The sequence below is a fragment of the Pseudophryne corroboree genome, chromosome 9 (assembly GCF_028390025.1).
Source record: "Pseudophryne corroboree isolate aPseCor3 chromosome 9, aPseCor3.hap2, whole genome shotgun sequence".
NCBI classification, from domain to species: domain Eukaryota; kingdom Metazoa; phylum Chordata; class Amphibia; order Anura; family Myobatrachidae; genus Pseudophryne; species Pseudophryne corroboree.
This window is the reverse complement of record NC_086452.1, coordinates 459,461,948-459,487,792: the sequence shown is the minus strand read 5'-3', so window position 1 is coordinate 459,487,792 and position 25,845 is coordinate 459,461,948. Positions and strand designations below refer to the sequence as shown.

The 25,845-nt window shown below is 49.7% G+C and overlaps 1 protein-coding gene and 1 non-coding gene across 5 annotated transcripts in view; both read left to right on the top strand.

Annotated features, from left to right (window-relative positions):
- RAD18 (RAD18 E3 ubiquitin protein ligase) overlaps positions 1 to 25,845 on the top strand; it is a 543,966-nt gene that overhangs the window by 108,579 nt on the left and 409,542 nt on the right. The window lies entirely within an intron of this gene.
- Positions 12,115 to 12,233, top strand: LOC134960808 (5S ribosomal RNA). The gene has a single exon (XR_010187817.1). It is a non-coding gene; the product is annotated as a 5S ribosomal RNA (ribosomal RNA).

Genomic DNA, 25,845 nt, shown 5'->3' with positions numbered 1-25,845 from the left:
TCCCCAGTGTTATGTAGCTCTGCACTCCCCAGTGTTATGTAGCGCTGCACTCCCCAGTGTTATGTAGCGCTGCACTCCCCAGTGTTATGTAGCTCTGCACTCCCCAGTGTTATGTAGCTCTGCACTCCCCAGTGTTATGTAGCTCTGCACTCCCCAGTGTTATGTAGCTCTGCACTCCCCAGTGTTATGTAGCTCTGCACTCCCCAGTGTTATGTAGCTCTGCACTCCCCAGTGTTATATAGCGCTGCACTCCCCAGTGTTATATACAGTAGCTCTGCACTCCCCAGTGTTATATACAGTAGCTCTGCACTCCCCAGTGTTATATAGCGCTGCACTCCCCAGTGTTATATAGCTCTGCACTCCCCAGTGTTATATAGCGCAGCACTCCCCAGTGTTATATAGCCCTGCACTCCCCAGTGTTATATAGCCCTGCACTCCCCAGTGTTATATAGCTCTGCACTCCCCAGTGTTATATAGCTCTGCACTCCCCAGTGTTATATAGCTCTGCACTCCCCAGTGTTATGTAGCGCTGCACTCCCCAGTGTTATGTAGCGCTGCACTCCCCAGTGTTATATAGCGCTGCACTCCCCAGTGTTATATACAGTAGCTCTGCACTCCGCAGTGTTATATAGCTCTGCACTCCCCAGTGTTATATAGCGCTGCACTCCCCAGTGTTATATAGCTCTGCACTCCCCAGTGTTATATACAGTAGCTCTGCACTCCCCAATGTTATATAGCGCTGCACTCCCCAGTGTTATATAGCGCTGAACTCCCCAGTGTTATATACAGTAGCTCTGCACTCCCCAGTGTTATATACAGTAGCTCTGCACTCCCCAGTGTTATATAGCTCTGCACTCCCCAGTGTTATATAGCTCTGCACTCCCCAGTGTTATATAGCTCTGCACTCCCCAGTGTTATATAGCTCTGCACTCCCCAGTGTTATATAGCTCTGCACTCCCCAGTGTTATATAGCGCTGCACTCCCCAGTGTTATATACAGTAGCTCTGCACTCCCCAGTGTTATATAGCGCTGCGCTGCACTCCAGAGTGTTATATAAAGTAGCTCTGCACTCCCCAGTGTTATATACAGTAGCTCTGCACTCCCCAGTGTTATGTAGCTCTGCACTCCCCAGTGTTATATACAGTAGCTCTACACTCCCCAGTGTTATATAAAGTAGATCTGCACTGCCCAGTGTTATATACAGTAGCGCTGCACTGCCCAGTGTTATATACAGTAGCTCTGCACTCCCCAGAGTTATATAAAGTAGCTCTGCACTCCCCAGTGTTATATACAGTAGCTCTGCACTTCCCATTGTTATATACAGTAGCTCTGCACTCCCCAGTGTTATATACAGTAGCTCTGCACTCCCCAGTGTTATGTAGCTCTGCACTCCCCAGTGCTATATAGCGCTGCACTCCCCAGTGTTATATACTGTACCTCTGCACTCCCCAGTGTTATATACAGTAGCGCTGCACTCCCCAGTGTTATATACCGTACCTCTGCACTCCCCAGTGTTAAATACAGTAGCTCTGCACTCCCCAGTGTTATATACAGTAGCGCTGCACTCCCCAGTGTTATATACAGTAGCTCTGCACTCCCCAGTGTTATATAAAGTAGCTCTGCTCTCCCCAGTGTTATAAAAAGTAGCGCTGCACTGCCCAGTGTTATATACAGTAGCTCTGCACTCCCCAGAGTTATATAAAGTAGCTCTGCACTCCCCAGTGTTATATAGCTCTGCACTCCCCAGTGTTATTTACAGTAGCTCTGCACTCCCCAGTGTTATATACAGTAGCTCTGCACTTCCCAGTGTTATATACAGTAGCTCTGCACTTCCCAGTGTTATATACAGTAGCTCTGCACTCACCAGTGTTATATACAGTAGCTCTGCACTCCCCAGTGTTATATACAGTAGCTCTGCACTCCCCAATGTTATTTACAGTAGCTCTGCACTCCCTATTGTTATATATAGTAGCTCTGCACTCCCCAGTGTTATATACAGCAGCTCTGCACTCCCCAGTGTTATATAGCTCTGCACTCCCCAGTGTTATATAGCTCTGCACTCCCCAGTGTTATATAGCTCTGCACTCCAGAGTGTTATATAAAGTAGCTCTGCACTCCCCAGTGTTATATAGCGCTGCACTCCCCCGTGTGACATAGCGCTGCACTCCCCCGTGTTATATAGCGCTGCACTCCCCCGTGTTATGTAGCGCTGTACTCCCCCCGTGTTATGTAGCGCTGCACTCCCCAGTGTTATATAGCTCTGCACTCCCCAGTGTTATATAGCCCTGCACTCCCCAGTGTTATATAGCCCTGCACTCCCCAGTGTTATATAGCGCTGCACTCCCCAGTGTTATATAGCTCTGCACTCCCCAGTGTTATATAGCTCTGCACTCCTCAGTGTTATATACCGCTGCACTCCCCCGTGTTATGTAGCGCTGCACTCCCCCGTGTTATATAGCTCTGCACTCCCCAGTGTTATATAGCTCTGCACTCCCCAGTGTTATATAGCGCTGCACTCCCCAGTGTTATATAAAGTAGCTCTGCACTCCCCAATGTTATATACAGTGGCTCTGCACTCCCCAATGTTATTTTCTCTAACGTCCTAGTGGATGCTGGGGACTCCGTAAGGACCATGGGGAATAGCGGCTCCGCAGGAGACTGGGCACAGCTAAGAAAGAATTAGGACTACCTGGTGTGCAATGGCTCCTCCCACTATGACCCTCCTCCAGACTTCAGTTAGAATCCTGTGCCCGGCTGAGCTGGATGCACACTTAGGGGCTCTCCTGAGCTCCTAGAAAGAAAGTATATTTAGGTTTTTTATTTTACAGTGAGATCTGCTGGCAACAGACTCACTGCAGCGAGGGACTAAGGGGAGAAGAAGCGAACCTACCTAACTGGTGGTAGCTTGGGCTTCTTAGGCTACTGGACACCATTAGCTCCAGAGGGATCGACCGCATGGAACCGGCCATTGGTGTTCGGTCCCGGAGCCGCGCCGCCGGCCCCCTTACAGAGCCAGAAGCAAGAAGAAATCCGGAAAATCGGCGGCAGAAGACATCAGTCTTCACCAAGGTAGCGCACAGCACTGCAGCTGTGCGCCATTGCTCCTCATACACACTTCACACTCCGGTCACTGAGGGTGCAGGGCGCTGGGGTGGGGCGCCCTGAGAAGCAATAAATACACCTTGGCTGGCAAATATATCACAATATATAGCCCCAGAGGCTATATATGTGATAAATACCCCTGCCAGAATCCATAAAAAAGCGGGAGAAAAGTCAGCGAAAAAGGGGCGGAGCTATCTCCCTCAACACACTGGCGCCATTTTCTCTTCACAGTGTAGCTGGAAGACAGCTCCCCAGGCTCTCCCCTGTAGTTTTCAGGCATACTCTCTCTCTGTCTCCACAAAGGACTTTGTGGGGTCCTGTCCTCAGTCAGAGCATTCCCTGTGTGTGTGCTGTGTGTCGGTACGGCTGTGTCGACATGTGGGATGAGAAAGGTTACGTGGAGGTGGAGCAGAGGCCGATAAATGGGATGTCATCCCCTGTGGGGCCGACACCAGAGTGGATGGATAGGTGGAAGGTATTAAACGACAATATCAACTCCTTACAAGGCTGGATGACGTAAAACAGCTGTGGGACAGCCGGCTCCTCAGCCCGCGCCTGCCCAGGCGTCTCAAAGGCCATCAGGGGCTCAAAAAAGCGCCCGTTACCTCAGATGGCAGACACAGATGTTGACACGGAGTCTGACTCCAGTGTCGACGAGGTTGAGACATATACACAATCCACTAGGAACATCCGTTACATGATCTCGGCAATAAAAAATGTGTTACACATTTCTGACATGAACCCAAGTACCACATAAAAGGGGTTTTATTTTTGGGGAGAAAAAGCAGCCAGTGTTTTGTTCCCCCATCAAATGAATGAATGAAGTGTGTAAAGTAGCGTGGGTTCCCCCAATAAGAAACTGGTAATTTCTAAAAAGTTACTGATGGCGTACCCTTTCCCGCCAGAGGATAGGTCACGTTGGGAGATATCCCTTAGGGTGGATAAGGCGCTCACACGTTTGTCAAAAAAGGTGGCACTGCCGTCTTAGGGTACGGCCACCTTGAAGGAGCCTGCTGATAAAAAGCAGGAGACTATCCTGAAGTCTGTATATACACACTCAGGTTATATACTGAGACCTGCAATCGCCTCAGCATAAATAGTGCTGCTGCAGCGTGGTCTGATACCCTGTCAGATAATATTAATACTCTAAGACAGGGAAAATAGTTTGCTAACATAGAGCATATTAAAGACGTTGTCTTATATATAAAGGATGCACAGAGGGATATTTGCCGGCTGGCATCCAGAATTAATGCAATGTCCATTCTGCCAGGAGGGTATTAAAAACCCGGCAGTGGACAGGTGATGCTGCCTATAAAAGGCACATGGAGACAGGTGCGGTAGGGGCGCGTCTCGGGAACTTCAGGGACCAGTGGGTTTGCCCACAGGTGGATCCCTAGGTTCTGCAAATAGTATCACAGGGATACAGGCTGAAGTTCGAGGCGACTCCCCCTCGCCGTTACCTCACCTCAGCCTTGCCTGCTGCCCTCGGAGAAAGGTAGTACTGGCGGCAATTCACAAGCTGCACTTCCAGCAGGTGAAATCTAGGTACCCCTCCTTCAACAAGGCCGGGGTTACTATTCCAAAATGTTGTGGTACCGAAACCAGACGGTTCGGTGAGACCCATTCTAAAATTGAAAGCCTTGAACACTTATATACGAAGGTTCAAGTTCGAAATGGATTCGCTCAGGGCGATTATTGCAAGCCTGGAGGGTATCACTGGACATCAAGGATGCTTACCTGCATGTCCCTATTTACCCTTTTCACCAGGAGTACCTCAAAATTGTGGTACAGGATTGTCATTACCAATTCCAGACGTTGCCGTTGGTCTGTCCCCGGCACCGAGGTATTTACCAAGGTAATGGCCGAAATAATTATCCCGTACTTGGACGATCTCCTTATAAAGGCGAGGTCCAGGGAGCAGTTGTTCGGCGGAGTAGCACTATCTCGGGAAGTGCTACAACAGCACGGCGGAATTCGGAATATTCCAAAGTCGCAGCTGGTTCCTACGACGCGCCTACTGTTCCTGAGTATGGTTCTGGACACAGAACAGGATAAAAAGGTTTTCTCCCGGAGGAGAAGTCCAAGGAGTTGTCGTCTCTAGACAGAGACCTCCTAATACGTATACAGGTGTCGGTGCATCAATGCACGCGAGCCCTGGGAAGGATGGTAGCTTCTTACGAAGAAATTCCATTCGCCAGGTCCCATTCAAGGATTTTCCAGTGGGATCTGTTGGACATGTGGTCCGGGTCGCATCTTCAGATGCATCGGCGGATAACCCTGTCTCTAAGGGCCAGGGTGTCGTTGTTGTGGTGGCTGCAGAGTGCTCATCTTCTAGGGGGCCGCAGATTCGGCATACAGGACTGGGTCCTGGTGACCACGGATGCCAGCCTTCGAGGCTGGGGGGCAGTCACACAGGGAAGAAACTTCCAAGGCTATGGAAAAGTCAGGAGACTTCCCTACACATAAATATTCTGGAACTAAGGGCCATTTACAATGCCCTAAGTCAGGCTAGACCCCTGCTTCAACACCGGCCGGTGCTGATCCAGTCAGACAACATCACGGCGGTCGCTCATGTACACGACAGGGCGGCACAAGAAGCAGGATGGCGATGGCAGAAGCCACAAGGATTCTCCGATGGGCGGAAAATCATGTGTTAGCACTGTCAGCAGTGTTCATTCCCGGAGTGGACAACTGAGAAGCAGACTTTCTCAGAAGACACGACCTCCACCCGGGAGAGTGGGGACTTCATCCAGAAGTCTTCCAAATGATTGTACACCATTGGGAAAGGCCACAGGTGGACATGATGGCGTCCCGCCTCAACTAAAAGTTACAAAGATATTGCGCCAGGTCAATGACGCTCAGGCGATAGCTGTGGACGCTCTGGTAACACCGTGGGTGTACCAGTCGGTGTATGTGTTCCCTTCTCTGCCTCTCTTACCCAGGGTAATGAGAATAATAAGAAGGAGAGGAGTAGGAACTATACTCATTGTTCCGGGTTGGCCAAGAAGAGCTTGGTAACCAGAACTCCAAGAAATGATCACAGAGGACCTATGGCCTCTGCCGCTCAGACAGGACCTGCTGCAGCAGGGGGCCTGTCTGTTTCAAGACGTACCGCGGCTGCGTTGACGGCATGGCGGTTGAACGCCGGATCCTAAAGGAAAAGGGAATTCCGGAGGAAGTTATCCCTACGCTATTTAAAGCTAGGAAAGAAGTGAACGCTAACCATTATCACCGCATATGGCGGAAATATGTTGCGTACTGTGAGGCCAGGAAGGCCCCAAAGGAGAAATTTCAGCTAGGTCGATTTCTGCACTTCCTACAGTCAGAGGTGACTATGGGCCTACAATTGGGTTCCATTAAAGTCCAGATTTCGGCTCTATCAATTTTCTTCCATAATGGAACTGGCTTCACTGCCTGAAGTTCAGACATTTGTCATGGGAGTGCTGCATATTCAGCCTCCTTTTGTGCCTCCAGTGGCACCGTGGGACCTCAACGTGGTGTTGGGTTTCCTAAAGTCACATTGGTTTGAGCCACTCAAAACCGTGAATTTAAAATATCTCACGTGGAAAGTGGTCATGCTTTTGGCCTTGGCTTCGGCAAGGCGGGTGGCAAAATTGGCGGCTTTGTCATGCAAAAGCCCCTATTGCAGTGGTTCCCAAACTTTTTGGAATCATGGCAACCTAGAGTATCAGAATTTTATTCATGGCACCCCTAGGCCAAAAATTTCTTAGCGAGAATTTTTGAAATCAAAAATTTTGTTTATATGTCATCTTTAGGTTCCATTATGTGGTGAGGAACAAGATCTGCTTCTGTTTGTCCACATATTTTATGATCGGCAGCCACCAGCACTGGTTTTGCCTATTGCATTGACCAGAAATAATTTTGGTTGGTCCTGGACCACCAATCCACGGCACCCCTGCAAGTGTCCCGAGGCACCCCAGGGTGCCACGGCACACAGTTTGGGAACCACTGCCCTATTGGATTTTCCATATGGATAGGGCAGAATTGAGGACTAGTCCCCAGTTTCTTCCTAAGGTGGTATCAGCTTTTCACTTGAACCAACCTATCGTGGTGCCTGCGGCTACTAGGGACTTGGAGGACTCCAAGTTACTGGACGTAGTCAGGGCCTTGAAAATGTATGTTTCCAGGACGGCTGGAGTCAGGAAGACTGACTCGCTGTTTATCCTGTATGCACAAAACAAGATGGGTGCTCCTGCTTCAAAGCAGACTATTGCTCGCTGGATTTGTAGCACAATTCAGCTTGCGCATTCTGTGGCTGGCCTGCCGCAGCCTAAATCTGTAAAAGCCCAATCCACGAGGAAAGTGGGCTCTTCTTGGGCGGCTGCCCGAGGGGTCTCGGCTTTACAACTTTTCCGAGCTGCTACTTGGTCAGGGGCAAACACGTTTGCAAAATTCTACAAAATTGATACCCTGGCTGAGGAGGACCTTGAGTTCTCTCATTCGGTGCTGCAGAGTCATCCGCACTCTCCCGCCCGTTTGGGAGCTTTGGTATAATCCCCATGGTCTTTACGGAGTCCCCAGCATCCACTAGGACGTTAGAGAAAATAAGTTTTTACTCACCGGTAAATCTATTTCTCGTAGTCCGTAGTGGATGCTGGGCGCCCGTCCCAAGTGCGGACTGTCTGCAATACTTGTATATAGTTATTGTTAACTAAAAGGGTTATTGTTGAGCCATCTGTTGAGAGGCTCAGTTGTTGTCATACTGTTAACTGGGTATAATATCACGAGTTATACGGTGTGATTGGTGTGGCTGGTATGAGTCTTACCCGGGATTCAAAATCCTTTTCTTATTGTGTCAGCTCTTCCGGGCACAGTATCCTTACTGAAGTCTGGAGGAGGGTCATAGTGGGAGGAGCCAGTGCACACCAGGTAGTCCTAATTCTTTCTTAGCTGTGCCCAGTCTCCTGCGGAGCCGCTATTCCCCATGGTCCTTACGGAGTCCCCAGCATCCACTACGGACTACGAGAAATAGATTTACCGGTGAGTAAAATCTTATTTACAGTAGCTCTGCACTCCATATTGTTATATATAGTAGGTCTGCACTCCCCAGTGTTATATACAGCAGCTCTGCACTCCCCAGTGTTATATAGCTCTGCACTCCCCAGTGTTATATAGCTCTGCACTCCCCAGTGTTATATAGCTCTGCACTCCCCAGTGTTATATAGCTCTGCACTCCCCAGTGTTTTATAGCTTTGCACTCCCCAGTGTTATATAGCTCTGTACTCCCCAGTGTTATATAGCTCTGCACTCCCCAGTGTTATATAGCTCTGCACTCCCCAGTGTTATGTAGCGCTGCACTCCCAAGTGTTATATAGCTCTGCACTCCCCAGTGTTATATAGCCCTGCACTCCCCAGTGTTATATAGCTCTGCACTCCCCAGTGTTATATAGCCCTGCACTCCCCAGTGTTATATAGCGCTGCACTCCCCAGTGTTATATAGCTCTGCACTCCCCAGTGTTATATAGCTCTGCACTCCCCAGTGTTATATAGATCTGCACTCCCCAGTGTTATATAGATCTGCACTCCCCAGTGTTATATAGCTCTGCACTCCCCAGTGTTATATAGCGCTGCACTCCCCAGTGTTATATAGCTCTGCACTCCCCAGTGTTATATACAGTAGCTCTGCACTCCCCAGTGTTATATAGCTCTGCACTCCCCAGTGTTATATAGCTCTGCACTCCCCAGTGTTATATAGCTCTGCACTCCCCAGTGTTATATAGCTCTGCACTCCCCAGTGTTATATAGCTCTGCACTCCTCAGTGTTATATAGCCCTGCACTCCCCAGTGTTATATAGCTCTGCACTCCCCAGTGTTATATAGCTCTGCACTCCCCAGTGTTATATAGCGCTGCACTCCCCAGTGTTATATAGCTCTGCACTCCCCAGTGTTATATAGCTCTGCACTCCCCAGTGTTATATACAGTAGCTCTGCACTCCCCAGTGTTATATACAGTAGCTCTGCACTCCCCCGTGTTATGTAGCGCTGCACTCCCCCGTGTTATGTAGCGCTGCACTCCCCCGTGTTATGTAGCGCTGCACTCCCCCGTGTTATATAGCGCTGCACTCCCCAGTGTTATATAGCGCTGCACTCCCCAGTGTTATATAGCGCTGCACTCCCCCGTGTTATGTAGCGCTGCACTCCCCAGTGTTATATAGCGCTGCACTCCCCAGTGTTATGTAGCGCTGCACTCCCCAATGTTATATACAGTGGCTCTGCACTCCCCAATGTTATTTACAGTAGCTCTGCACTCCATATTGTTATATATAGTAGGTCTGCACTCCCCAGTGTTATATACAACAACTCTGCACTCCCCAGTGTTATATAGCTCTGCACTCCCCAGTGTTATATAGCTCTGCACTCCCCAGTGTTATATAGCTCTGCACTCCCCAGTGTTATATAGCTCTGCACTCCCCAGTGTTATATAGCGCTGCTCTCCCCAGTGTTATGTAGCGCTGCTCTCCCCAGTGTTATGTAGCGCTGCACTCCCCAGTGTTATATAGCTCTGCACTCCCCAGTGTTATATAGCTCTGCACTCCCCAGTGTTATGTAGCTCTGCACTCCCCAGTGTTATGTAGCTCTGCACTCCCCAGTGTTATGTAGCTCTGCACTCCCCAGTGTTATATAGCTCTGCACTCCCCAGTGTTATATAGCTCTGCACTCCCCAGTGTTATATAGCTCTGCACTCCCCAGTGTTCTATAGCTCTGCACTCCCCAGTGTTATATACAGTAGCTCTGCACTCCCCAGTATTATATAGCTCTACACTCCCCAGTGTTATATAGCGCTGCACTCCCCAGTGTTATATAGCCCTGCACTCCCCAGTGTTATATAGCTCTGCACTCCCCAGTGTTATATAGCTCTGCACTCCCCAGTGTTATATAGCTCTGCACTCCCCAGTGTTATATAGCTCTGCACTCCCCAGTGTTATATAGCTCTGCACTCCCCAGTGTTATATAGCTCTGCACTCCCCAGTGTTATATAGCTCTGCACTCCCCAGTGTTATATAGCTCTGCACTCCCCAGTGTTATATAGCTCTGCACTCCCCAGTGTTATATAGCTCTGCACTCCCCACTGTTATATAGCCCTGCACTCCCCAGTGTTATATAGCTCTGCACTCCCCAGTGTTTTAAAGCTCAACACTCCCCAGTGTTATATAGCTATCGGCAACTCATGCACTGTGCCAGGGCTTTCTTTTTTTTTTAATCAATAGTTTCTCCTTCATCCACTAGGGGCCACTGGAGTGTAGTTACAATGGGGAGATAGTAGGTGGTATTGGTAGCTGGCACTTTAAAAATTCTCACACTGTGGCTAGCTCCTCCCCTACTATCTCCCCTCCAAGCCAGTCTTAGTTAAGTGCCCGAGGTAGCTGGTTCACTTGGGTTTAGCTGAAGAATTTTCTTCTTTTTTCTTTATTATTTTATTTTTCTTACACTCACAGACTGGCAGCTCTGCCACTGCCAGTCTGCACCGTGGGAGCTGCCGGCGGGGTCCCATCGCAGCTGCGTGCGGCTAGGGATGGGCCCCGGCTGAGGGAGACACTGAGCTCTCCTGAGTTGGCGGACACCGCTGCGTGCGGCGCGTGTCGCGGCCACTCCATCCAGCAGAAGATTCCGGCAGCATGGCAGCGGTGAGTATCAAAAATGGTCGGACACCGCTGCGTGCGGCTTGTGTCGGGACCACCCCACCACAGAAGATTCCGGCTGGACGCCGCTGCGTGCGGCGTGTGTCGGGGCCGATCCACCAAGAACACAGTGGTGAGTGAAGTATACTTTATTTGTGGTGGCTATGTATGTTTTTAGAGCAATCTGTTTATTGTTGTACAACCCACTCCAGAAGGGCTCTCTGGGGCTGTAATGTACTTTATTGTATCCTTACCTGTCCTCCTCATGGAGAAACAGACAGGATGATTGGGGGAGGCTGAGTATGTGTTTATACAACCCTGACTGAAAAACGGGTGTGTGTCATTCTGATAACCCTCTGCTCCCCCAGCTCCCCGCACCCCCCGCACAGATCCCCACTCAGCGCGACTCACAGAGCCGGCACAGGGATCCCGCTCGAGCGCAAAGCAATGTTTAAATTTGGCGCCTTGTACGGAGGGGGCGGAGCTAAGTCCCGCTCTGTAGAGCGAGCTCAGCGCTCCCTGCTCCCAGGCGGCGACTCGCGCTCTGTTCAGCGCAACACTCCCCGGCGGCGGCTAGCAGATACAGGGCTCTACTAGCGCTGTATAGCGGGCTCAGCGCTCCCCGGCGGTGACTCGCAGGCCCAGCGGAGGGTACAGCTCGCTTCCCGCTTAGTTTTGCAATAAGGCGCCATAGCCGGGGGGCGGAGCTAACTCCTGCTCTGTACAGCGGGCTCAGCATTCTCCGCTCCCCGGCCACTGTTATAGTGTAATAGGCATTTATGTGAGTTTAATGCACATGGTGCTGGGGAGAATGTGATATAGTCAGAGTGGCTCAGCACTAATCCAGTTATCCACTATATAGATTTTATCGCATAGCCCAGAGGAGTTTCACTCTGGCGGCCATTTCCTCCCTGCACAGACCTGGCTTCATATTTGCAGTGTCTCCTATAGCCCAGTGGGCTAATCTTGCATACTCAGAGACAAATACAAATAAAGTCCCAGGTATATTAACAGTTAACCCGCTTTACTCAGTGGGCTCCCAGGTCTCCCCATCGCTAGGCAACAGCTCTGGGATTTGTAACTTTTCGATACTTCAGGCTGCTGAAATATAGATACCTTCCTCCTGCAGTAGAGTCCTCTACCCAGCATTTTCCTACTTGCAAATCAGGGAACCTGCTCTATTACAGTAGCTGGGACTCAGCTCAATAATAATTAAAAGGATCTACTGTGCAGTATTTATTTACCTACGGTGTGTGTGTATATATACATATATAGTTATGTTTGTGCATGTATATATATAGATATATATATTTAGGTGCGTGTAGGTATGTATATAGATAAATCCATAAAATACCAGATATAGGGGATAAAAGCCTACGGCCACACCACCCTGAACACGCCCGATCTCGTCTGATCTCGGACACTAAGCAGGGTCAGGCCCGGTTAGTACTTGGATGGGAGACCGCCTGGGAACACCAGGTGCTGTAGGCTACTTCCGCAATGTTTTCTAATAACAACATCTTGCACATAACATTTTCCCCCATCTTTCTCACAGGCTGGTCACCATTTTGAAAAGCCAGCGGAACCTCAGAGAAACATCTGGTGCACCTTAATTAGCGGTACACTAAATACAGGGCGGGGTGTTGCCTTCCCTTTATTATTCCTTCTTGTCACTAGTTACTAATGCTATTTGTAATTGTGGAATGCGTGTAAGGCATCAGACAAATAGCGCTGCGGCTCAGTACGCTAGTAGCGGGTATCTGAACAGGGGTTTGAATCCAAACAAAACTTTAAGGAGAACTCCTATAGCCTAGGGCTAAGACTCCTGTCCCACAGCGCAGCGTTGCTGGTTCAGGTCTCCGCTGCTCCAGAAAGTTTATTTTAATCGTATCGGTCACTACACATTATAGTGCAGACCTTACGTAGGGCTCTGTTTATTTAACCCACCTTTTCTCCTTTCGTTTGTCTCTCCTGGGATAGTCGAAGAATTCCCTCTGAGGTGTGAGGTATGCGGCGGAGCCATCTGCTTCGCCCTCCACGCACCTGCACACCCCTGTTTGATCAATGATGCAGGTAATGTCACTATTATCCAGACAATAGCTCATCAGGTAAGCCCTTGGACTTTGGTTTCCAAGGTCACAGGATCAAATCACAGCGGGACCAAACACACCTTTCCAAAAATAAACTTTGCTAACATTCCATGCATTACTGATGTCTGTTTTCTGTGGATCTGAACCAGTGTCTCAGAATATACAGGTACATAATACAGCAGTTCATCTGATACTGCAGGTAAAGGAGGAGGACACGTCAAGTCCATCAGGGTTCCACGCCATTGACGAAAATGACAGCGACTGGTTCAGTTTCGGATGAGCTGGGCAGGCTCCGGTAGGCGGCCGACAGACACCCGAATACACAATATCAGGTATCAAACAAGGTTTGTTTTCCTATCTTTTCCCCGCAGATGGCAGGAGATGGTATCAGAACCTCTCTAAGGTATACACCTCGGTGTATCGCCGGTCCATCAAGCCGCCGTTTTCCTGAGGCAACCTTGCTCAGGGATCCATCGACATATGCGGCAGCATGGTTCTACCGTATCCGGAGCAGGTAGGTTGGGGAACAATTGTCCTCTAGGTTACAGGATGCTTCGCATCAGGATCAATTGATACTTTGATACAGGTCAGAATCACGATTCTGCTTTATGTTCCTTGGAGGTCTCCATGTCTACAGACTCGGACCCTGCATCTTCGCTTGGGCTGTCTTAACCCGACGACCTCTGGGGCTGCGACAGTGACAAGTAAACATGAAATCCTACGGGGCAGATGGTTCTGGGGAAGGAACTTTCTGCAGGATTTCTTGAACCAATGGAGGTAGGTCCACTTTGATTTCTCCTACTACTGCCCCAGCTCCAAGACAGACCTTTACTGGTCTTCCCTTTAGATTTTTTCGTGCCCTTTCAGGTTTTTGACTCCACACGGGTGATATCTTCGTCGCCAGGGGTTCTCAGGGTAAAAAGGCTGAAGCAGAGGTTCAACATCCTCAGTCCAGTCTGATTTTATGTCATCCTATACACCCATTACACCTGCAGGGTCCCAGGGTAGGCGCAGGTCGATGGGAGAAGGCTTGGGCGGTTACAACCGTCTCAGGAGTCCCTCGGCATGGGTCGGCTGATTTACGATGACAAGAGAGTCATACTGCAGGCTGCGCTCCATAGGTTTCTAACCGCAAAGGGTGTTGATCCCTGTTTTACACATATCATTTGAATTAGGACAGTTCTCAGGCCTTTGTTTTCTTTTCACGTTCCGAAGCCAAGTGGCTCGGACAGGCCTATTCTGGCCTTACAATCCTTTTAGTCTGTGATTGCTAGTTTAAACAAGAAAGGGAGTTTTACGTGTCCCTTGTCTTCAGAGATGCCTGTTTACTGATTTCCGTTGGACAGGCTTTTCTCAGATTCCCCCTTAACAGGATTCTCATTTTCACTGTAAGTCCTTTACTCTTCTCTCTTCCGCTCCCACAGAGTTTAGGAAGATAACAGAATAACCCTTTTTCAAGGGCAGTGGGTGACGTTGGTTCCCTAATGGGACAATTTACTGCTACTATCCCACTCTGTACATTAGGTGGCTTCTGAATATCCGGAGGATCCACGAGCTTCTGATTCGACACAGATCCAATTTATGCTCCGCATAGACGTTTCTCAACACGGTCCGTCAGAGGTTTTTTTCATTCCTCGGCACCAGAGACTCTATTTCTTCAGTCAAGTTGCGACGTAATGAGTGGTCGCCTCCATTCCTCTCGGAAAGTGGGACAACAATCTTGTTTCCAGATCAAGCCACCAGGTCAGACTCCTGGGTGAGGGAACATGCCCCGGAGTTTTGTCAGCTGGTCCGCTGTGGGCGGAGATTTCGGATCGACCTCAGGGCGTTCTGACTGACTCTTTAACCCTTTATTACTCTCGGACGGCAGTAGCCGTGGAGGCCCTCAGGGCTCCGGGGAGTTTTCTGGTTATTCTATCCTGCCTCCTTTTCTATTTCTACTTCATGTTCAGTAACACAGGAGGGGATTATGCGTGCTAGTCCTCTCGGTGGCGCTGGTTGGGCCACGCATGACTTGAAGATACAGATACGCCTGTTGTCAGTAGAGGAGCCTTGGCTCCTACCTCGACTGGACTGTCTACTTCAACAGGCTCCTTTTTTTTTTTTTTCTCCTTGTTCAATTTTACACTGGTTTCGGTTACCCGTGTGACTGTTCACGAGACCTCAGAAGGGAGGAGTTCCCTAGTTCGGTTAGGCCTACTGGGCTCCGATTTCAGAAGTCTATTACCTCTTCTCGCTTTTGCCACTTTGGGAAAACTTTATGGAACATAATGAAGATAAAAGGGGGTTTTTCCCCCTTCTTCCAGTTACCATTCATCTTTGGTTTCTCTGGGAGGTTTTTTGCTCCGCTGCGCTTCAAACCACACTGACCGGAATTTTAGGTCTCTGCCTTTTTCGCTTTTCTTCCAAATGAGATTAGCCTAGCGGCCGTAAGTTCGGCCTCTTGTTCAGGGAGTACTCTATTGGCAACTCCCCGGGCTCGGCTTCGGCCTCAGCGGTCGTTTCTTCCAGAGGGGAGGTCCATTTTTCATATAAATCTGACACTAGTGGTTTTCAATCCTCTCTGAATGTTGTCAGGGCTCGTCAACTCTCTCTACAGAGGTCTCAGGCTATTCGATGAAGTGTTTTTTCTTCTTTGCTCTGGACGATGCTCCCGTACTAAATAGCCGGGGCCCCAGCATATGCTGGACAGTTGGATACATCTGATCATCAGACAGTCTTCTTGGCGGTTACTAGGGAACCTCCGTTTTCCAATTCAGCGCGCTTTACGCGCATTGTAAGACCTTCGTGGGCAGCCGCCCGCGGGGTCTCCATGAATATTTTGTCGGGCGGCTACTTGGTCAAACCGACATTCGTTTTGTCAAATTCTACAAGTTTGACACTTTTACGGCCTCTGCATCACTGTTTGGCCGAGCAGTTTTTACAGGACTCTCAGCGCTTTCCCACCCGTTTTTTGGGAGCTCTGGGACGTCCCCATTGTAACTACACTCCAGTGGCCCCTAGTGGATGAAGGAGAAATCAGGATTTTGGTACTTACCGATAAATCCCTTTCTCCGATTCCACAGGGGCCACTGGACGCCCGCCCAGCGCTGTTTCTCCTGATTTTTGTTTGATTAACGATTGCAGATCACCATATGACTGCTTGTTGGGTTCAGGCTAGCCTGGTTTTTTGTCAGGTTCTGTTCCAGGTTTAGTTTGTGTTCGCCTGGTTTACAGGGCGTCGTTAACCTCCTCTACCTTACGGTTTGTTTATTACAGCTCTCCTCGGGCACAGTTTAACGTAGACTGGCTTGGAGGGGAGATAGTAGGGGAGGAGCTAGCCACAGTGTGAGAATTTTTAAAGTGCCAGCTACCAATACCACCTACTATCTCCCCATTGTAACTACACTCCAGTGGCCCCTGTGGAATCGGAGAAAGGGATTTATCGGTAAGTACCAAAATCCTGATTTTTATTTATTTTTTGAACAGTAACATACCCAGCCGGGCATGGCAGCACACATACGCTCCAATATAAGTATACATTGACTGAACAAAATATCAAGCAGAAATATTACCGTGCATTAACAGTGCAACAATGTTTACAATGTCATAATCATGTACCGCCGAATCCGGCCGAACAAATATATAGAACTAAAATCTAACAGATAAAGAAAAAGAAGGTAGAGTAGAACAAGAAGAGAGACAACACATTGAGACACATAGGGGACAACAAAGACACAGGTTAGGTTCCACTGATGAGAACGTTCCCAACACATCTGATCAAATATCGGTCTTAATTAACAGTGAAATATGTACTAAATATAGCAGTAATACTCAGGCATCCGCTGATTGTGGGGAGTGTAACTGCGACCAGTTTATAGGGTTAGCAACGACCATAGGAAACCCTGTCCGTTCCCGAAATATTTTCCACTTCAGCCAGTGATTCAGTACTGAGGGTGGTGAGATGACACCGTAACCCCCCGATGTTTCAAACAAATAGTGTTTGTGTGCTGTTGACAATGGCGTGGAGCGTGGGTACATTTGGTGTTTTCCAAAGCTGTCCAATTGCGGCCTTTGTAGATATGAGGATATGGCCAGCAATATATCTATCGCAGCGCATAAGGTCGGGTGAGGAATAATGGAATAGGGCGAACATAGGGGTCATAGGGACCTCAACCCCCAACACTTCTTGGAGAAGGGAGAACACTTCAGTCCACAGCGACCCCAAAACAGGGCACTCCCAGAAAACATGTAGGATATTACCCACGTGGCCGCAATTCCTCCAGCATAACCGGGAAACCGAAGGCCAAATGGTATGGAGTCGCTGTGGAGTAAAGTACGCCCTTTGGCACAGTTTGAAGTACATCTCCGAGTGCTGGAGGCATCTCGATATCCCAAAGCACCTCGAGGAGATGGAGTCCCACTCCTCCTCCCGCAGATCAATGGAGAGATCCCTCTCCCACTTCAGCTGTGAAGGAAACTTACCCCTTTTAGAGAGGAGGGTTATATACTGGTACCATTTTGATATTCCACCCCTATGGTCCGGAGAAGACAGCCGGAGGCGGAGGGAGGCCGGAAGGGGGACGGGCGCCCCCCCCCTCTTTCCCACAGGACTGCAGCCAGTGTCGAACCTGCAAGTATTTGAAGAAGTCCTGCCTCGGGATACCCGAATTACTTAATAACTTAGAAAAGGGCACCAACCCTCCCCCCGAGTATAGGTCTCCCAAATGCACAACCCCAGCGCGGATCCAGTTGTCCAATCCCAGGTTGGGTATGAGATTAGTAATAGTCTTGATTTCTAAGTCAGCCGCAGGCAATGCAATTTTCGGATCAGACGCAGCAACATTATGCCAGAGCTTCAGGGTACATCTAACCGATTCCCCCGGGCCTGGTCGCTTAGGAACACTTTGAGCAGGCAGCAGAAACAAATCTCTCAAGTCAATCGAACCCAAAAAGGACCTTTCTATAAGGACCCATGGTTTGGGGCTGTGCAAGTTAGACCAATCTCGAGCCTGGCTGAGAAGGCACGTGGAGTGGTACGCTTCCAGGTTAGGGTATGCCACCCCCCCCCACCATTTTAGGCAACATCAGGACCTGTCTAGCTATGCGGGGCCTCGCCCCCTTCCATATATACTGCGAAAAAATTGTATTAGCTTTCACCAGGAGGGGTCTGGGAAAGTTGCGAGGTATAGCTCGGAACAAATAAAGAAGTTTAGGGAGTAGTATCATCTTGGTCGCGGAGATTCTTCCTAGCCAAGATATTTCATGGAGGGACCATTCTTTTATTAATTTTCCAAAGGCGCTAAGAAGGGGTACATAATTACAGTCATACAGGTCTCTGTCTAAGGAGAGGTGAATACCCAAGTACTTAATGGATCTGACCTGCCAAGCATAACGGTATAGATCTTTAAGTCGGGTCACCGTACGTGGTGGTATGTGAAGCGGTAGGGCCTCCGTCTTGGTCGTGTTCAACTTATAATATGAAATATTAGAGTAACGGTTCAGTACGTCATGTAGCGCAGCCAATGAGGTATCAGGGCGGGTTAAGCAGAGCAAGATGTCGTCAGCAAATAAATTGATCTTGTGGGTTAAACCCCCAATTTCTGGGCCAGTAATCTTTGATTCAGTCCTAATTCTCTCAGCTAGTGGTTCAATAGCTAAAGCGAATATAAGGGGTGACAGGGGACAGCCCTGTCTGGTTCCATTGGTGATATTAAAAGTCCCTGACATACAACCGTTAACAAAAACCCTTGCAGAGGGGGCGGAGTACAGAGCAAAGACAGAATCCAAGAACCTCCCAGCGAACCGATATTTATCTAAAACAGCTCTGAGATATCCCCAATGGAGTCTATCAAACGCCTTTTCGGCATCTAGGGAGAGAATAAGGAGGGGTGTTTCCTGCGCGTCACAGTGTCCGAGAATGTTAAACACCCTCCGGGTGTTGTCCGGAGCCTGTCTGCCCGGGACAAAGCCCACCTGGTCAGCCGCTATGAGAGAAGGGAGTAGAGGGGAAAGACGGTTGGCAATTAATTTTGCAAAGAGCTTAACGTCTGTGTTCAACAAGGCTATAGGTCGGTAATTTTGTACTGCTGTGGGGGGTTTGCCGGGTTTTGGAATGGCAACTATTTGTGCCTCCAGCATTTCTTTGGGAAACTTTCCCACGTCCGATGCCTCGTTGAAAACAGACAACAGTAGGGGAGCCAAGTCATTCTTATATACTTTATAAAAATTGGGGGGGAAGCCATCAGGGCCTGGGGCTTTGTCCTTCGGGAGACCAGAGACAGCTGTGTCTAATTCTTCTAATGTCCAGGGGGCGCTTAGGAACAGGCTAGTCGCGGAGTCTACCGTTGGTAGGGAAATTTCTTTCAAGAACGACTGAATATCAACCGCTCTGGGTTGGGGGGTGGACGGGTCAGATCTTAAGTCATATAGCTGGGAGTAATACTCTGCAAAGGTGTTTGCTATAGCATAGGGGTCAGATACTCTAGATCCCGACGCAGAACAGACATAGTGTATCCTGGCTCTAGCTCGTTTAGACTGTAGCTTCCGAGCCAAAAGGCGTCCCGCTTTATTACCTAGTGCATAGAACCTCTGATTTAATCTAGTAATATTGCGCTGCACCTCCCTAAGTGAGAAAATGTTCACTTTTTCCCGGGCGGCTAATAAAAGCTTATGGGTAGTCTTATTGAGCGGGTTCGCTTTATGTAATGATTCCAGTCTGGCAGCCTCCTTATCAGCAGACAGGCGTTCCGCCTGTTGGGAGCGTTTAAGTCTGGCAGCAGTCTGGATGGCTATGCCTCGAATCACCGCTTTAAAAGAGCACCAGTTGTTAAAGGTCGAAGTATCTTCTGATTTATTTGTGTCAAGATAAATTTGTATAGATTGTCGAATAGTGCTAAGGGCGTCAGGATTATTGAGCAGGAACCTCCCCAGTCTCCAAGGCCCTGGGGGAGTCCCACCAGTCTCCAAATCCCATACCACCAGTACCGGGGAATGATCAGACCAGGTCATTGGCAATATTTTGATTTCCCTGATAGCCGTCACAGTCTCTTTGTTTGTCAGAGCCAGGTCTATCCTGGAGTATGTGCTGTGTACATGTGAGTAGAAGGAATAATCCCTCTCTGTGGGATGCCTAGTCCTCCATGCATCATATAGGTCAAATTCCCCAAGTAACTGGCGGAGGCTAGGCCTCCCGTCCCGAGCATTCCGACCCCCCAACCGAATACCTCCAGTAGAACTAGATCTGTCTAATAGGGGGTCGACCACTAGGTTGAAATCCCCCAAAATCATAACCGACCCCTTAGTATGTTTCTGTATCAGAGCACAAAGTTTCCTGCAGAAAGTGAGCTGACCAGTATTAGGGGCATAGCATGATACTAGAGTGACCATAATGTTCTCCAGCGACCCTATCAAAATGAGATATCGACCCTCAGGATCTGCTATTTGGGACTCTAAAGTGAAAGTGCAGTTTGAAGAAAAAAGTATCGCCACTCCAGCCTTTTTTGTAGGGCCATTGGCCATATAGCAAGTAGGGAAGCGGTTATCTTGAAATCTAGGGGGATCTAATTTTTTGAAGTGGGTTTCTTGAACCGCAACTACATTTGCCTTCATTTTATAGAAGGAGGACAGCGCTAATTTACGTTTCTGTGGGGAATTTAATCCCTTAACATTAAGTGAGACTAACCTGACCATGACATAGCAGTGCAGGAGCCATCAACCGCTGAGTCCATCGTCTAGGACACAACCCTGGGGAAGACAAGACACATAGGGGAAACAGACTGGGGTAGACAAAGGAGAATTATGAGAAAAAGAAAAGAAACAGACCCCATAAAGATATGGGGCCGCAGTAAGGCGCCAAAACATCCAGCGCCCCACCTAATGGGATAGAGAGGTTGGTGGCCAACCTCCCCGCAACCTAACAGACGAGGATTGTATATCTCGGTGTAAATACACCCACACGGCCTATCATTCCCATAGCCTTAGGGTCCAGTGCCACAGAGATACACAACGCCAGTCATCATATGAGAACTGTGACAATAAGAATATCAAGCTGAAAATTAGTAGGAAAAAGACAGCAAATTAATTCTGTACTGCTCATACATTAATGTCTACTATAATACAGTGAGTAACAAACAGAGTATAACTATTTCTGCGGCATTAGCCGGCTTAAATCTCTCTCGTAGCCGTCTCTGCTGTCGACTACCAAGGCCCGGGACTTCAATCCAGGCAAAGGCACCCATGGCTTGTAAGTGTGATCGGTGTACCATTACTTCTCAACCGTCGACCAGTCCTGCTGAAGTCGATGGTCAGGAGAACTGGGCCCGGGGTCTCCCCCCAGGTTCCATTTACGAAGGAGCTTCAGGCCCTCGTCAGCCGACGAGACGGCTATGGTAGAACCGTCTCTGGAGATCAACAGGCGAGTGGGGAAGCCCCATCTATAAAGGATACCAGACTTCCGAAGGATAGTAGTGACCGGTTGGAAGGAACGTCTTTTATTGAGAGTGTACTGCGACAAGTCCCCATATAGTTGAAGTTTTCCCAAGGCTTCTGCCGTATCGGAGGATGGTCGAGCCGCCTTAAGCAAGGATTCCTTTATATGGTAGAAGTGTACCCTCATCAGAACATCTTTAGACGATCCTTCTGGGGCACCACGGGCCTTGGGGATTCGATGTACTCGATCCAACAAAAGATCTGAGGAGCTGGCAGTAGGCAACAGTTTTTTGAAGATCTCCATGGTGTAATCGTGGAGACTACTGTTAGAGATCGAGTCGGGGACCCCTCTGAGTTTCAGATTGTTCCTACGCGAGCGATCTTCCAAGTCCGCTACTTTATCACGCAAGAAATTCACTTCACCCTCCAGGGTATCATGAGAGTCTATCAGCGAATTGTGTGAACCGACTACCTCGCCCATCTTAGTTTCCAGTTGGTTTGTTCTCTCACCCAGGTCATCGATGGAGCTCTGGCAGGATTTCAGCATGGCTCTAAATTCAGATGTCACGTCATCCTTAAATTGATGTAGCAAGAGCTTCATACTGCCGACTGTTAAAGCTTCACCGTCTTCAAGCCGCATTGAAGGAGATGCGTCGCTGGAAGGAGGCTCAGAGAGTAAGAGAGAGGACCGCTTGGGCTGAGGAGAGGGGCCCACCCCAGGGGTTACAGCTTCTGGGGGTTTGTTACGGAAAGAGGAGGGTTTGAAAAAGGCGACTTGGTTGACCGTTTTGGAGGCTTTATTCTTCTTCGGAGCCATGGCTTCTGCTTTCACGAAGATTGGACGGATGCGGTATTAGGGTAGCCCAGGTGTCTTCAATCTGTCAGTATGGTGACCCGGTGTAGGTATGTATTAGCTAAAATGGTTGCGGGGAGGTATTAGGAGGACATTGTAGCGAAAAAATCACATCTCAGTGCCGCACGGGCAGGGTGAGTGCACCAGATCGGGTAGCGATGTATTCCCCTGTCCGGGAGATATCAATCGTAATGTTCGGTTCCTGTTCAGGTGTGCAGGTATGTACTGTACTACGGAGCCAACCCCAAGAGCGTGACTACCAGCGGCCCAGTCAGCCGATACACCTCAGCAGACTGTTTAGTACTCTTGGTCGGAGTTTATAACCTGTCTTCAGACACAGGTCCCAGGGCAATACTGCTAGTATGTCTGTATTATGGCCCCTCCGACTTCCCACTTATAGCTCCCTATTGCGGTCATCCGCCTATAATGAGTGCGGGCTGCGTTAAGGAGGGTCAGGCCAGTGAGGTAGCTCACCAAGTCCGGCGTCTCCAGGCCTCCTGTCCCGTACGCCGCTGCGGGGGTCCCAAGACCTAAGATGGCCGCTGCACAGGAGCCGGCAACGGGAGGTTTTTTTTTTTCCTCACTGCACCCCTGACTCCAGCTCAATTGATCGATCCCGGGCCCCAGATGTATATGGGAGCGCCCACAGAGCCGTTTATTTTCGGATTGGTAGGTGAGAGGGGGCCCCAGTCGGGCCGGCGATCCTCAACAGCAGCGGCCGAGTTATACAGGGGGTGAGAGGTGCAGCCACCCCCTTGGGATCCAGGCTGCAGGTCGCTCACCTCCGCGGGCCTCCGCACGTCTCCTCCGGGTCACCGCCGCCTCTCCTCCCGTCTTCCAAGATGGCCGCCGCGCTTACTCTGGAGCCTGCGTCTCGGCTCCCGTCGCGTCTCGGATCCCCCTCGCCAGCCAACGAGGTCCGCCCGGGAAGCTGCACTGAGTCCCAGCAAAGGGCAAGGTCTGGGTGAGTTCCTCCGACGTCCCGGGTCTTCCGTCCACCCGGCCCGGGGACAGTGTGAAAATTTAGGTCCCGGCTTCAGTGCAGCGAGTAGGCCGCAATCCGCGGGAGCCAGAAGACCGGCTCCCCGATTCCGCAGCTCACACTCACTGCCTGCTCCGCTGTCCTGGGGAGGCTAATAGAGCTTTGAAGGGGTGAAAAGTTGGTGCTGTTTATGATTTATATTAGTAAAACTCCCAGATCCCTAGGAGCTCACTGGAAACGCAGCTTGTTCAGTCAGCCTCCAGGCCACGCCCCCGTGCCAGGGCTTTCTTGTATATTCTAACTTCCACGTGCTGCGTGTTCTAGTGGCCAAACGTCTATGTGGTGCATATTATAGTGGCTGAATGTCTGTACGCTGCGTATTATAGTGGCCAGCCCATTGCATGCTGCTGCGTCTTATTATAGTGGCCAGCCCATTGCATGCTGCTGCGTCTTATTATAGTGGCCAGTCCATTGCGTGCTGCATCCTATTATAGTGGTCGGAGCATTGCGTGCAGCACCTTATTATGCTGCATGTTTTAGTCGCTGGACCACTGTGTACTGCATATTACGGATGTCGGACCATCGCTTACTGCATGCTATAATGACTTACTACTGCATGCTGCATATAATAGTGACAGGACCACCCTGCTCTGTGTCCTATAGTGACAGGATCACCCTGCTCTGTGTCCTCTAGTGACAGGACCACCCTGCTCTGTGTCCTATAGTGACAGGATCACCCTGCTTTATGTCCTATAGTGACAGGATCACCCTGCTCTGTGTCCTATAGTGACAGGATCACCCTGCTCTGTGTCTTATAGTGACAGGATCACCCTGCTCTGTGTCTTATAGTGACAGGATCACCCTGCTCTGTGTCCTATAGTGACAGGATCACCCTGCTTTATGTCCTATAGTGACAGGATCACCCTGCTCTGTGTCCTATAGTGACAGGATCACCCTGCTCTGTGTACTATAGTGACAGGACCACCCTGCTCTGTGTCCTATAGTGACAGGATCACCCTGCTCTGTGTCCTATAGTGACAGGATCACCCTGCTCTGTGTCTTATAGTGACAGGATCACCCTGCTCTGTGTCTTATAGTGACAGGATCACCCTGCTCTGTGTCCTATAGTGACAGGATCACCCTGCTTTATGTCCTATAGTGACAGGATCACCCTGCTCTGTGTCCTATAGTGACAGGATCACCCTGCTCTGTGTCCTATAGTGACAGGATCACCCTGCTCTGTGTCCTATAGTGACAGGATCACCCTGCTCTGTGTCCTATAGTGACAGGACCACTCTGCTCTGTGTCCTATAGTGACAGGATCGCCCTGCTCTGTGTCCTATAGTGACAGGATCGCCCTGCTCTGTGTCCTATAGTGACAGGATCATCCTGCTCTGTGTACTGTAGTGACAGGACCACCCTGCTCTGTGTCCTATAGTGACAGGACCGCCCTGCTCTGTGTCCTATAGTGACAGGATCGCCCTGCTCTGTGTACTATAGTGACAGGACCACCCTGCTCTGTGTCCTATAGTGACAGGACCACCCTGCTCTGTGTCCTATAGTGACAGGATCACCCTGCTCTGTGTCTTATAGTGACAGGATCACCCTGCTCTGTGTCTTATAGTGACAGGATCACCCTGCTCTGTGTCCTATAGTGACAGGATCACCCTGCTTTATGTCCTATAGTGACAGGATCACCCTGCTCTGTGTCCTATAGTGACAGGATCACCCTGCTCTGTGTCCTATAGTGACAGGATCGCCCTGCTCTGTGTCCTATAGTGACAGGATCGCCCTGCTCTGTGTCCTATAGTGACAGGATCATCCTGCTCTGTGTACTGTAGTGACAGGACCACCCTGCTCTGTGTCCTATAGTGACAGGACCGCCCTGCTCTGTGTCCTATAGTGACAGGATCGCCCTGCTCTGTGTACTATAGTGACAGGACCACCCTGCTCTGTGTCCTATAGTGACAGGATCACCCTGCTCTGTGTCCTATAGTGACAGGATCACCCTGCTCTGTGTCTTATAGTGACAGGATCACCCTGCTCTGTGTCTTATAGTGACAGGATCACCCTGCTCTGTGTCCTATAGTGACAGGATCACCCTGCTTTATGTCCTATAGTGACAGGATCACCCTGCTCTGTGTCCTATAGTGACAGGATCACCCTGCTCTGTGTCCTATAGTGACAGGATCACCCTGCTCTGTGTCCTATAGTGACAGGATCACCCTGCTCTGTGTCTTATAGTGACAGGATCACCCTGCTCTGTGTCCTATAGTGACAGGATCGCCCTGCTCTGTGTCCTATAGTGACAGGATCACCCTGCTCTGTGTCCTATAGTGACAGGATCACCCTGCTCTGTGTCCTATAGTGACAGGACCACCCTGCTCTGTGTCCTATAGTGACAGGATCGCCCTGCTCTGTGTCCTATAGTGACAGGATCGCCCTGCTCTGTGTCCTATAGTGACAGGATCGCCCTGCTCTGTGTCCTATAGTGACAGGACCGCCCTGCTCTGTGTCCTCTAGTGACAGGACCGCCCTGCTCTGTGTCCTCTAGTGACAGGACCGCCCTGCTCTGTGTCCTCTAGTGACAGGATCGCCCTGCTCTGTGTCCTCTAGTGACAGGATCACCCTGCTCTGTGTCCTCTAGTGACAGGATCACCCTGCTCTGTGTCCTCTAGTGACAGGATCACCCTGCTCTGTGTCCTCTAGTGACAGGATCACCCTGCTCTGTGTCCTATAGTGACAGGATCACCCTGCTCTGTGTCCTAT